The sequence below is a fragment of the Canis lupus genome, chromosome 8 (assembly GCF_048164855.1).
Source record: "Canis lupus baileyi chromosome 8, mCanLup2.hap1, whole genome shotgun sequence".
Taxonomy (NCBI): Eukaryota; Metazoa; Chordata; class Mammalia; order Carnivora; family Canidae; genus Canis; species Canis lupus.
Window position 1 is genome coordinate 36,428,895 of NC_132845.1, and position 15,127 is coordinate 36,444,021.

At 38.6% G+C, this 15,127-nt stretch overlaps 1 protein-coding gene and 1 pseudogene across 1 annotated transcript in view; one reads left to right on the forward strand and one right to left on the reverse strand.

The window, feature by feature from the left end:
* The window catches only part of LOC140638154 (olfactory receptor 11A1-like), a 53,560-nt gene that overhangs the window by 25,069 nt on the left and 13,364 nt on the right, over positions 1-15,127 (forward strand). The gene's annotated exons all lie outside the window — the stretch shown is intronic.
* LOC140637602 (mediator of RNA polymerase II transcription subunit 4 pseudogene) lies at positions 9,968-11,508 on the reverse strand (annotated as a pseudogene).

Consider the following 15,127-nt stretch of genomic DNA (forward strand, 5'->3'; position numbering starts at 1 on the left):
AAATGACGTTACATAGAGAAAATCCTAACATATCCATACACAAAATAACTGTTAAGAGTTAATGAAGAAACTTAGCAGGGTTCAGGATATGAAATTAACATACAAAAATCAATGTCTAAGCATAAGCAATGAAATCTGAAAATAAAATTAAGAAAAAATTCATTTACAATATGATCGAAAATAATAAACTTAGAAATAAATTTAACCACAAAAGTATAAGATTTGTGAATTGGAAACTACAAAACATGGCTGAAAGAATTAAAGAACTAAATAAGGGCAGCCCGGGTGGCTTAGTGGTTTAGCACCACCTTCAGCCCAGGGCATGATCCTGGAGACCCAGGGTTGAGTCCCACATTGGGTTCCCTGCATGGAGCCTGCTTCTCCTTCTGCCTGTGTCTCTGCCTCTCTCTCTCTCTCTCTGTTTCTCATGAATAAATAAATACAATCTAAAAAAATAAATAAAGACTTAATAAATGAAAATTTATCTACATTCATGGGTTAGAAGACTATTTTTTTAAGGATTTTATTTATTCATGAAAGACACAGAGAAAGAGGCAGACACAGGCAGAGCTCCCCACCAGGAGTCTGATGCAGGATTCAACTCCAGACCTTGGGATCACGCCCTGAACTGAGGGCAGACGCTGAACTACAGAGATACCCAGGGGTCCCAGAAGACTTAATATTGTTAAGATATTGTTAAGACAACACTCCCCAAAGAAATATACAGATTCATAACAATCCCTATCAAATCTCTAATCGTGTTTTTGCAGAAATGGAAAGATGATCCTAAAATTCATATAAAATCACAAGAGACTCAGAATACTCAAAACAATTTTTAAAAGAATAATAACATTGAAGGACACACAACCCCCAATTTCAAAAATTATTCCAAAGCATAGTAAATCAAAAATATTGTGGCACTAGCATAAGGACAAATGGTAAAGGAGTTAGTGGGGCTCTGGGCTTGCCTCCTCCCTTAAACACAACTAGATAAATAGCAAATCATTCTGAACACACATGAAATTGATCTGAGGTCTGAGAGAACAAACTGCACAACTAGAGATTAAAAATCAAGTCAAATAAAAACCCTGCCACATTGTGGAAGGTAGGAGCTACAGAGTTGATCTGGGGGAGAAAAGAGCTACAAGTGCTGTGGAGGGGAGGGAGCCCTGTTCATGGAGAGAGGAGAGAGAAAACGTGCAGAGGAATGCATGAGAAAAACTCTTTTCTAAAACCATTCACTGGGAAAAGAAGAGGGTCTGAATACTGTAAGCCTTAATAAGCAATGGAGTGCAAAGTCTGAAGTTTTAGAGGTCCACACCATCACAAGAGTGTCACCTGGTGGGTTTAGCAGTGCACCAGTGGAAAAGGAGGGCAGAGACCCAGGAACAGGCATCATGTTCTGAGGATCCCCTGCATCACAATGGGAGAAACATTTCCCTTTTTGAAGTGCATTTGGGAAAGGTGGCACAGCCATTTTAGGGACAAAGTGCCTCGTGGCACCATTGAGCTGCCCCATTCAGTAACAGGAAGGGGGACACCAGCTGAGGGTAGTGAACCTTGATGCAACTCGCTGCTGAGATTTACCTTCAATTCTGAGCTGCTGCATACTCACAAGACCGTTTTCTGTGACAAGCTGGCCACAGTGTGGCAAAACCCTCCCTCAGAGGATCCACCCTGGGCAGATCAATAGGATTTGGAGTTTTGAAAGCCACCCACATGTCTGAGATAAAACACAGGAAGGCTGTACTACCTGGCAGGTGGATGGCTCAGACAGAGGCAGGGTGTAGGTAGGGCCATGACAGAAGGTGGGGACACAGGAGGGGTGGTTGCTTGCTCTTCTGTGAGGGCTTCCTAAGGAGTGGCAGCTGTGAGCTCCCCACTCCCGGGAGGTGTTTTCATTTTTCCCCATGCCCATCGACATTGACCAATTTCAGTGAACAAAACAGTGCCACCAAGTGGAGGCCAGAACCTCTTACATAAAGCCCTTCTGGGCTGTGCCCTGCAGGTGTATCTCCATTAGAGCAAGTTGGCCTGAGAATCAGCATAGCAGGCCCCTACCCCAGAAGACCAGCACAAACGCCTCCCATGCCGCCAAATCTATTGCTCACAGAATGCTGCCAAACTTCAGCTCTAGTGGAAATAGGATCTAACTTCCTTTGTTTTTTTTTATTTTTTTTTTAATTTTCAAATTTTAGATCTAGTTTCTTTTAACAAGTAGACCAAAGCACACCTAGGCTCTAGCTTTCTTTCTCTTTTTTTTTGTATTATTTTTTATTTTTTAATTTCTCAGATCAAGCTTCTTTTAACAAGCAGATCAAAACACAGCTAGAATCTAGCTTCCTTTAAATTTTTTTTAATTTAAAATTTTTTCTTATTTTTTTGGATCTAGCTTTTTTTTTTTTTTTTTAGAGATAGAGAGAAAGCACACAAGTTGGAGGGGAGGGGCAGAGGAAGAGAGAGAGAGAGAGAGAATCTTAAGCAGGCTTGACACCCAGCTTGGAGCCTGGCCCTAAGATCATGATGTAAGCAGAAATCAAGAGTTGGGCACTTAACTGAGCCACCCAGGCACCCCAGATCTAGCTTCTTTTCACAAACAGATCAAAACATACCTAGGACACCTGGGTTCTAGCTTCCTTTAAAAAAAAATCTCTTCTTAGTATAGCAATTACTCTCAGGAGCAGGAATACAAAATGGTTTCTTAACTATAATACCAAAACAAAACAACCCATATAAAATGACAATATGGAGGAATTCATCCCAAAAGAATGAACAGGAAGTCACTGCCAGGGATTTAATTAATACAGATACAAGTAAGATGACTGAACCAGAATTTAAAACAATATCATAAAAATACTAGCTGGGCTTGAGAAAAGCACAGAAGACACTAGAGAATCCCATACTGCAGAGATAAATAACTGAAAGCTAGCCAGGCCAAAATAAAAAATGCTATAACTGAGATGCAAAACTGAATGGATGCAATGGCAATGAGTATAGAGATGAAGCAAAGGAATGAATCAGTGAAATAGAAGATAAATTATTAAAGATAATGAAGCCGAAGAGAAAAAGGTATTGGATCACGAATGTAGACTTAGGGAACTCAATGACTCCTTAAAGTATAATAACATTCATATCATAGGAGTTCCTCAAGAAGAAAAGAAAGGAAAATGGGAAGAAGTTTTATTTAAGCAAATTATAGCTGAAAACTTCCCTAATGTGGGGAAGGAAACAGACATTGAAATCCAAGAACCAAAGAGAACTCCCATTAAATTCAACAGAAGCCAGCCTATCATAGTCAAATTCACAAAATGCACAGACAAGGAAAGAATCCTGAAAGCAACAAAGGGAAAAAAAGTCCTTAACCTCACAGGGAAGATATCATATTCACCACAGATTCATCCACAGAAACTTGTCAGCGTAGAAGGCAGTGGGATGATATATTTAATGTGCTAAATAGGAAAAATATGCAGCCAAGAATACTTTATCCAGCAAAGATGCCATTCAGAATAGACAGATAAAGAGTTTCCTGAGAAACAAAAGCTAAAGGAGTGCATGACCTCTAAACCAGCCCTGCAAGAAGTCTTAAAGGGGAAGGGAAAAGAAATACCAAACTATAAAGACTAGAATGGAACAGAGAACATCACCAGAAACACCACCCTTACAGGTAACACAATGGCACTAAATTCATAACTATCAACAATCACTCTAAAAGTAAATGGACTAAATGCTCCAGTCAAAAAATATAGGGTATCAGAATGGATTAAAAAACAAGACCTGTCTATATGCTGCCTACAAGAGACTCATTTTACACCTAAAGACATTTGCAGAATCAAAGTGAGGGGATGCTAATGGACATCAGAAGAAAGCAGGAGTAGCTATACTTGCATCACATCACTACACAAACTACATTTTAAACCAAACACTGTAATAAGAGATGCAGAAGAGCACTATACTATACTATACTATACTATTATTATAACACTATACTATAATAAAGGAGAAAATCCAATAGAAAGATCTAACAATTATAAATATTTATGCCCCCCATAATGGGAGCATCCAAATATATAAATCAACAAGCATAAAGAAACTCACTGATAAACATACAATAACAGTAGAGGACCTTAACACCCTACATAAATCAATGGACAGATGATATAAACAGAAAATCAACAAAGCAATGGGTTTGAAAAATACACTGGGCCAGATGGACTTAATAGATATATTCAGAATATTCATCCTAAAGCAGCAGAATACACATTCTTTTCAAGTGCACATGGAACATTCTCCAGAACAGTTCACATACTGGGTCACCAATCAAGTATAGCAAGACAGAATATCATGCATATTTTCAGACCACAATGCTTTCAAAGTAGAAGTTACCAAAGGAAAACAATTGGAGACACCACAAACACATGGAGATTAAAGAACATCCTACTAAAGAATGAATGGGTTAGCCAGAAAATTAAGTAAAAAAATACATGGAAGCAAATGATAATGAAAACACAACAGTCCAAAACCTTTGGTATGTAGTAAATGCAGTCCTAAGAGGAAAGCATAAAAATAAAGGCCTACCTCAATAAGCAAGAGAAGTCTCAAGTACACAAACTAACTTTACACCTACAGGAGCTAGAAAAGGAACAGCAAATAAAGCCTAAAGCCAGAAGAAGAAGGGAGATCATAAAGATTAGCGCAGAAATAAATTGTATAGAAATGAAAAAGACCCGGTATAACAGATCAATGAAACTAAGAGTTGGTTCTTTGAAAGAACTAATAAAGTTGATAAACCTCTAGCCAGACTCATCAAAAAGGAAGAGAAAGGACTGAAACTAATAAACTAATAAAAACACACATGAAAAAGGAGAGATCACATATATATATAATGGAATATACTACTCAGACATCAAAAAGAATGAATTCTTGCCAATTCCAATGACGTGGATGGAGATAGGATATGTTATGACAAGCAAGGTAGTCAGAGAAAGACAAATACCATATGATTTCAGTCACATGTGGCATGTAGGAACCAGAACAGATGAACATATGAGAAGAGGGGAAGAAAAGAGAATGGAAACAAACCATAACAGACTATTAATAATAGAGAACAAACTGAGGGTTGATGGTGGGATGTGGTAGGGTATGAGTGATGGGTATTAAGGAGAGCACTTGTTATGATGAGCACTGGGTGTTATATGTAAGTGATGAATCACTAAATTCTACTCCTGAGACCAATATCACATTATACTTTATCTAGTTAATTGTTAACTAACTAGAATTTAAATAAAAACTTAAAAAGAAAAAAATTAGTTTTTTATTTAATTAAAAATTAGTATATAAGATTATTTTAATTAACTTCATTAAATAAATTCGGTATTTAAATAAATTAATAAAATACAATTTAAAATTAGGTTTAAAAATTTAAATAAAAATTCTAATTAAAAATAATTAAAAAATAAAGCCTATTTTGATAAAAGAGGATGAATATACAGGCCAATAAAATAAAATATAGAGTGCAGACAGAAACCCTTACATCAATGGTCAATTGGTTTTTGAGAATCATGCAAAGGCCATTCAATGGAGCAAAGAAATAAACTTTTCCATAATTGATGATGGAATAATTATTTACAAACAAAAGAATGAGGTTGCATCCTTACCTCACACCACAGATAAAATTTAACTCAAAATGGTTCAAAGAGCTAAATGTAAGAGGTAAACAATAGAAACTCTTTGAAGAAAACATAGGGATGCATCTCCATGACCTTGGATAAGCAATGGATTCTTAGATACAACAGCAAAAGCAAAATATTTTTTTAAGATAAATTGGGTTTAATGAAAGTAGAATGTTTCTGCATCAAAACACATCACCAAGAAAGTGATACAACCCACAGAATTAGAGAAATTTGCAAAGCATATTAAAAATACTTGCAGGGGATCCCTGGGTGGCTCAGCAGTTTAGCACCTGCCTTTGGCCCGGGGCGTGATCCTGGAGCCCTGGGATCAAGTCCCACATCGGGCTCCCAGCATGGAGCCTGCTTCTCCTTCCGCCTCTGTCTCTGCCCCCCACCCTTTCTATGTCCATCATAAATGAATAAATAAAATATTTTAAAAAATAAAATAAAATACTTGCAAATTATTTACCTGATAATCTAGTATATAGGATATATAAGAAAGTCTTACAACTCAACAACCAAAAAATAACCTGATTGAAAAATTAACAAAGGACTCGAATAAACATTTCTCCAAAGAATATATACAAATAGCCATTAAGCACATGAAAAGGGACGCCTGGGTGGCTCAGTGGTTGAGCATCTGCCTTTAGTTCAGGGCATGATCCTAGGTCTGGGAATCAAGTCCCAGATCAGGTTCCCTGTGTGAAGCCTGCTTCTCCTTCTGTACATGTCTCTGGCTCTCTCTCTTTGTGTATCTCATGAATAAATTAAATAAATAAATAAATAAATAAATAAATAAATAAATAAATAGTAAATAAAATAAAAAAATAAACACATGAAAAGATGTTCAACATTATTCGTCATTAGAGTATTGCAGATAAAAACCACAATGATATACTATATCACTCTCACAGGGATAGCTCTAATGATAAGAAAAAAATAGTAAGTGTTGACAAAGATGTGAAGAAATTGGAAATTTCATACATTGCTAGTGAAAATATAAAATGGTACAAACGTTGTCAAAATGCATTAGCAGTTCCTCAAAATGTAAAAATAGAATTACCATAATACCCAGCAATTCCAGAGATTTGAAGACAAAACAGAAATGTGTACACAAATGTTTATAGCAGTACTTATGACAGCCAAAGAATTAAGATAGAAATATTAAAGTTACTCAAGTTTTCATCAACTGGCAAATGGATAAACAAATTTTGATATAGCGATATAATACAATATTAATTGACCATAAAAAATAATAAAGTACTGATATGTGCTACAATATGTATGAATCCTTAAAATATGTAATGCTAAGTGAAAGAAGCCAGACCCAAAGGTCACATATTGGGAGAAAACTGGAAATGCTATTTTGGAGATGGTTATTAGCCAGATAGTTGAGCAAACTAGGATTCAGGATCTGGTCCAGTGTATACGCATGTAAGAAGACCTCAAAGACAATAGGATTCGAATCTAACACAGACAGATGTATATGGACACAAGACATGTGTTTGTTCTTGACAAATCAAGTTTCAAGTGACCCCTCCCGCCCTCTTTTTTTTTTCTTGATAAGAATTACCTCCTTGAAATTTTCTTAACAAAGATGGTCTTCATGAGAATCTTTGAGACTACATAGAACATTAACACATCAAAGGCACAGGAAAAGAATGCAAGCTTCTCTAAGAAGTTTTGCTCCTTAAAGGCCAGAATTTTTACAATACTAACAAGTCTTTTGAGAAAAGTAGGGAAGGTTTGGAGATTGGTAAAAGTGATTGATGACTTTGGATTGTTTCTGGAGCAACATCACTGGTTCTATAGACCAGATTGCAAAACAAAAACAATTGTTCTTGAAAGCATGGAGATGCTGCCTAAGTTGGACTGACACACCATCCACCTATGTTGGTATATTTCTCTTTCCCTCAGTGTAGTTAGCTTAGGAGAGAAGACCTGAAAATATTTCTATCAGATTCTGAATACCAGCTTCAAAATTGGTAAAAATTTTAATCATAAAGTTCTTAAATCCTTTCAAATACTGTGTCAGGTTTCACCCAGACAAACAGAAATATTCCTGGCTGTATAAAACAACCGTATGGAACCAAGAGGCATCCTCAAAGAGGGTGCAAAAGATACTATCTTCACAAGATCTAGAGCCACTCCCAAAGAGAGTCAAAGACAGAACCTACAACCTACATGCCCAGAAATCCAAGGCAGAAATCCAAGGCAGGTTCTTAGAACATAAAAATCAGACAAGCAAGAAGGCAATAGCTATCCTGGGAGAGAAGGATCAACAATCAATTGGTCTGGATTTGGAAAGAAAAGCCAAATGTGAAATTTTATTTTCTTCTCTTAATGCGGTTTAGGAGGTAATCTATTTATAAAAAAATTTGAGGATCCTCCATGGGTTGAAAAAAGTTCTTTAACTAAAGCCCTTAGTTTGGTATTTGACCAAGGAGTAAAAGATACCTGAAGAGGTCTGCCTGTAGCCTAGGGTGGTCTTATTTTAAAGGGTAACTTTTTCATAGTTTCTTCAGAATTGAAAAGCAACTTAGAGGATTCCTAGAAGGAGTACTCAAACAAAAGAAGGTAGAGGGGAACGGTAGGGGTTACTCCTTATAGTCTTACTGTCTTTCATTTTCAGTACCTTTTATCTCTTTTTCATTAACTGTTTGCAATGAATCTTTCAATGAAACCATTTTGGAATATTGAAAACTCTTGGAGGCTTCTGCATGACAATTTAAGAGATATCCCATTCTGTTTAATTTGGGAATGTTTACTTTCAAATATACATCTTAAATGGTTGTATCTAATTTAATTAGGAGATTCCTTGTAATGGGCGCTGTAATTCTAGGTTCTGTTTAGTAAGATTTTTTTTTCATTTTCATAATTATCTATAGCCTCCAGGACCATAGTTTTTATACCTAAAGGGTGGCACACTCAACTCTTTGGATAGAAAGAAACGCATTTGTTTTAAGATAGGCTTTTGGGTTTCTCTTAGCAAACTCAGACGTAAGTGAGATGTGCTGTGGGGAATGGAGTTGTGGGGTGTTTTATACTCATTGCATGGAAATTTTCTTGATGATGGCAGGAAACCTAATCTGACCAGTTATAGGACCAACTTATCCTACTATGGGAGTGTTCCTGAGGTAGCAAGTGCTCTAGCAGCCTTTAAATGTTTGATACTTCCCCATCAATTTTTTTCTTTTTTTTTTAATTTTTTAAAATTTTTTATTTATTTATGATAGTCACAGAGAGAGAAAGAGAGAGAGGCAGAGACATAGGCAGAGGGAGAAGCAGGCTTCATGCACTGGAAGCCCGATGTGGGATTCGATCCCAGGTCTCCAGGATTGCGCCCTGGGCCAAAGGCAGGCGCCAAACCGCTGCGCCACCCAGGGATCCCTCCCCATCAAATTTTTTGCAGCTTTCTGGCTTCTGAGATCCCTGTTGACAAGAGCCTTTACTAGACTCAGTCCAGCTGGAGTCAAACCCAGTCCAACCTCGGACCTAGTCAGACGCAGTCTGACTCTAACCTGCAACCACCATGAAGTTCTATACACCTCTGGACTGGGAAAAACCATTGAATCAGCAGATTTCAACAAATGGGACTGTGAACTGATTCCAAACAAATGGGAAATTGAAGCTACCACTAGCAGTTCCAATATGGAATCTGGGGCTCTGGGGACAAAGCCAAGGGCTAAGGGTTTCCCATCAAATGGGGCACTGACTGGAAAGCCAATTAGATCAGGAGCTTGATGCAAAGAAAACAGAGCTCAGAACCTAGAGAACTCACCCATGACCCTCAGAAATAGTGAGAAAGACAGTGAATTCAAAGGGTTGACAGGGTGCCACATCTATGTTTCTCATTGTCTTCAAACGCCGTCAAAATTTTGCTTGGATGTTGTTGCTGCTACCAATTGTTTTTTTTTAATAACTTTATATTTTATTGGTGTTCAGTTAACCAACATATAGAATAACACCCTGTGCTCATCCCATCAAGTGCCCCCCTCAGTGCCCATCACCCAGTCACCCCCACCACCCGCCCACCTCCCCTTCCACCACCCCTGGTTCGTTTCCCAGAGTTAGGAGTCTCTCAAGTTCTGTTTCCCTTTCTGATATTTCCCACTCATGTTTTCTCCTTTCCTCTTTAATCCCTTTCACTATTTTTTATATTATGCAAATTAATGAGACCATATAATGTTTGTCCTTCTCCAATTGACTTATTTCATCAAGCATAATACCCTCCAGTTCCATCCACGTCGAAGCAAATGGTGGGTATTTGTCATTTCTTTTTTTTTTTTTTTTCGGAGTACAAACAAGAGAGTTTATTTACAAAACTTACAATAATTACAGATAGTACAAATTGAGACAATTTCCCCCGTTACTGTGACCGAAGCTACCAGCCTTCACTTTAAAATGAGGGTTTTGTTATTCTGAGATACAAAAGACATTCAGTGATCCACTGCCCTTATTTAAAATGCTTTTCTAACTAATTCCAGGGGCTGATTAGTGTATGTACAGCGGTCACTTCCCTCAGCGTGTATTTCCAGACCTACTATGTACAAGTCCAACATAACTGGAATATAATGGCATAGAACAGCACTGAGTAATTTTTTTCCCAACAATAAATTTTGATTATTCTTTAAATATTCATTTAGTGGTTTAGAACTGAAACCATGATTTCTGGCTTTTAAAAGAAAAGTCCAGTGATTCTTGATGGGCCGCACCATTCCGCTATAGCCAGTATTACCCGGCTATTTTTTACAGGTTTACAATAGTTTTAGAAAACAGAATTCCACAGCATTCAATTCTGTTTTGTTTGGTTTTTAGAGAGGGAGAGAGGCAGGGGGAATCTTCAGAGAATCTTCAGCAGACTCCATGCCCAGCACAGAGCCAGATACGGGGCTCAACCTCACAACCCTGAGATCAAGACCTGAGCCAAAATCAAGAGTCTGACACTCAGCCGAGCCACCCAAGTGCTCCCCATGGTATTCAATTCTGTATGAATTATGTCTTTTATGTTTTTAATCAGAGTCACTGCTACTGCTCGAGGAGTCTGTTGACATAACTTCTACATCATCTTCATTTTCTTTATTATGCCCCGGAGGTTCCAACAAGAAGTCATTACTGTGATTTGGTGGTAACATATTCATTGACATGTCATTTGACTGCCATGGGTACTGCGAGGCAAGGACATCTGGCAATCTGCCTGCTGCAAGTGCATCCCCTGGTAAATGACCATTTACACCATTCGTGGAAGGATTGTTCATTTGACCCAATAATCCACTTCTCATCTCTAAATCAGTTGGGTATGGTCTCCGTGGGTCCCCTGGAACCCAGGTCAGTGGAGCACACACAGCATTACTTGCACTTATTCTATGTGCATATTTAATTATTTCTTCAGAGGAGATGGCACCTTTTCTTGCCTTTTCTATTGATTTGAGTTTTTCTTTTGCTTGGTAAACAGCTGTTGCCAGTATTTGCTCTGCTTCCTTTAGCTGTTTCTGTAGTTGCTGAATATCACTGTCCCTCTTCTCCACTTCCTTTTCTAAAACGTGCATTTCATGATGGATTTTTCCCTGATTAAGTGCCAACTTCATCAGTTCTTGAAATTCCCCATCTCTATGAATTAACAACTCCAGGACCTGGTTTTCCTCATCAGGCGGCAACAACTTTTGGTTTCTTGAAATTGCCAGCATTTCTATAAGTTCTCTCGACAAGACCTCCAGGTCCTCCAGCGCAGACAGCAGCCGCTCCCGCGTGCTGTTCCCGCCCGCCGCGCCCGCGCCGCTCCCCCACCCCCCACCCCGGGCCGCTCCTTCTCCTTCTCTGCACCTGAGGCCGCCGCCATGCTGCTCGCGGGCCGGAAGCCGTATTTGTCGTTTCTAATGGCTGAGTAATATTCCATTGTATACATAGACCACATCTTCTTTATCCATTCATCTTTTCATGGACACTGAGGCTCCTTTCACAGTTTGGCTATTGTGGACATCGCTGCTACAAACATCGGGGTGCAGATGTCCCGGCGTTTCATTGCATCTGTATCTTTGGGGTAAATCCCCAGCAGTGCAATTGCTGGGTGGTGCAGAAGATCTATTTTTAACTCTTTGAGGAACCTCCACACAGTTTTCCAGAGTGGCTACACCAGTTCACATTCCCACCAACAGTGCAGGAGGGTTCCCCTTGCTCCACATTCTCTCCAACATTTATGGTTTCCTGCCTTGTTAATTTCCCCCATTCTCACTGGTGTGAGGTGTATCTCATTGGGGTTTTGATTTGTATTTCCCTGATGGCAAGTGATGCAGAGATTTCCTCATGTGCTTGTTGACCATATCTATGTCTTCTGTGAGATTACTGGTCATGTCTTTTGCCCATTTCATGATTGGATTGTTTGTTTCTTTGCTGCTGAGTTTAATAAGTTCTTTATAGATCGGATACTGGCCCTTTATCTGATACTTCATTTGCAAATATCTTCTCCCATTCTGTAGGTTGTCTTTTAGTTTTGTTGACTGTATCCTTTGCTGTGCAGAAGCTTCTTATCTTGATGAAGTCCCAATAGTTCATTTTTGCTTTTGTTTCTCTTGCCTTCATGGATGTATCTTGCAAGAAGTTACTGTGGCCAAGTCCTTTCTTGCAAGAAGTTACTGTGGCCAAGTCCAAAAAGGGTGTTGCCTGTGTTCTCCTATAGGATTTTGATGGATTCTTGTCTCACTTTTAGATCTTTCATCCATTTTGAGTTTATCTTTGTGTATGGTTAAAGAGAGTGGTCTAGTTTCATTCTTCTGCATGTGGATGTCCAATTTTCCCAGCACCATTTATTGAAGAGACTGTCATTTTTCCAGTGGATAGTCTTTCCTCCTGTGTCGAATATTAGTTGGCCATAAATTGAGGGTCCACTTCTGGATTCTCTATTTTGTTCCATGGATCTATGTGTCTGTTTTTGTGCCAGTACCACACTGTTTTGATGACCACAGCTTTGTAGTACAACCTGAAATCTGGCATTGTGATGCCCCCAGGTATGGTTTTCTTTTTTTAAAATTCCCCTGGCTATTCGGGGTCTTTTCTGATTCCACACAAATCTTTTTTTTTTTTTTATATTACAGTAGCTTTGGGCTATTTTTTTTAATTTTATTTACTTATGATAGTCACAGAGAGAGAGAGAGAGAGAGAGAGGCAGAGACACAGGCAGAGGGAGAAGCAGGCTCCATGCACCGGGAGCCCGACGTGGGATTCGATCCCGGGTCTCCAGGATCGCGCCCTGGGCCAAAGGCAGGCGCTAAACCGCTGCACCACCCAGGGATCCCTGATTCCACACAAATCTTAAGATGATTTGTTCCAACCCTCGGAAGAAAGTCCATGGTATTTTGATAGGGATTGCATTAAATGTGTAAATTGCCCTGGGTAGCATTGACATTTTCACAATATTAATTCTGCCAATCCATGAGCATGGAATATTTTTCCATCTCTTCGTGTATTCCTCAATTTCTTACAGAGTGTTCTATAGTTTTTGGGTATAGATCCTTTACCTCTTTGGTTAGGTTTATTCCTAGGTATCTTATGCTTTTGGGTGCAATTGTAAATGGGATTGACTCCTTAATTTCTCTTTCTTCAGTCTCATTGTTACTTTATAGAAATGCCACTGACTTCTGGGCATTGATTTTGTATCCTGCCACACTGCCAAATTGCTCTATGAGTTCTAGCAATCTTGGGGTGGAGTCTTTTGGGTTTTCTATGTAGAGTATCATGTCATCGGTGAAGAGGGAGAGTTTGAGTTCTTCTTTGCCAATTTGCCTTTTATGTCTTTTTGTTGTCTGATTGTTGAGGCTAGGACTTCTAGTACTATGTTGAATAGCAGTGGTGAAAGTGGACATCCCTGTCTTGTTCCTGATCTTAGGGGAAAGGCTCCCAGTGCTTCCCATTGAGAATGATATTTGCTGTGGGCTTTTCATAGATGGATTTTAAGATGCTGAGTAATGTTCCCTCTATCCCTACTCTGAAGAGTTTTGATCAGGAGTGGATGCTGTATTTTGTCAAATGCTTTCTCTGCATCTATTGAGAGGATCATATGGTTCTTGTTTTCTCTCTTGCTGATGTGATGAATCACATTGATTGTTTTATGAGTGTTGAACCAGCCTTGCTGGGGATAAATCCTACTTGGTCATGGTGAATAATCTTCTTAATGTATTGTTGTATCCTATCGGCTAGTATCTTGCTGAGAATTTTTGCATCCATGTTCATCAGGGATATTGGTCTATAATTCTCCTTTTTGGTGGGGTCTATGTCTGGTTTTGGAATTAAGGTGATGCTGGCCTCATAGAACGAGTTTGGAAGAATTCCATGTCTTTCTATCTTTCTGAACAGCTTTAGTAGAATAGGTATGGTTTCTTCTTTTAACATTTGATAGAATTCCCCTGGGAAGCCATCTGGCCCTGGACTTTTGTGTCTTGGGAGGTTTTTGATGACTGCTTCAATTTCCTCCCTGCTCTTTGGCCTGTTCAGGTTTTCTATTTCTTCCAGTTCCAGTTTTGGTAGTTTATGGTTTTCCAGAAATATGTCCATTTCTTCTAGATTGCCTAACTTATTGGCGTATAGCTGCTCATAATATGTTTTTAAAATCGTTTGTATTTCCCTGGTGTTGGTAGTGATCTCTCCTTTCTCATTCATGATTTTATTAATTTGAGTCTTCTCTCTCTTCTTTTTAGTAAGGCTGGCTAATGGTTTATCTATCTTATTAATTCTTTCAAAGAACCAACTCCTGGTTTTGTTGATCTTCTCCACAGTTCTTCTGGTCTCGATTTCGTTGAGTTCTGCTTGGATCTTTATTAACTCTCTTCTTCTGCTGGGTGTAGGATCTATTTGCAGTTTTTTCTCTAGCTCCTTTACGTGTAAGGTTAGCTTTTGTATTTGAGTTCTTTCCAGTTTTTGGATGGATGCTTGTATTGCAATGTATTTCCCACTCAGGACTGCTTGTGCTGTATCCCAAAGATTTTGAACGATTATATCTTCATTCTCATTAGTCTCCATGAATCTTTATAATTCTTCCTTAATTTCCTGGTTGACCCTTTCATCTTTTAGCAGGATGGTCCTTAACTCCACATGTTTGAAGTCCTTCCAAACTTCTTGTTGTGATTTAGTTCTAATTTCAAGGCATTATGGTCTGAGAATACGCAGGGGACGATCCCAATCTTTTGGTATCGGTTCAGACCCGATTTGTGACCCAGTATGTGGTCTATTCTGGAGAAAGTTCCATGTGCACTTGAGAAGAATGTGTATTCAGTTTTGTTTGGACATAAAGTTCTGTAGATATCTGTGAAATCCACCTGGTCCAGTGTAACATTTAAAGCTCTTGTTTCTTTGGAGATGTTGTGCTTAGAAGACCTATCGAGTGTAGAAAACACTAAATTGAAGTCACCAAGTATAAGTGTATTATTATCTAAGTATGTCTTAACTTTGGGTATTAATTGATTGAT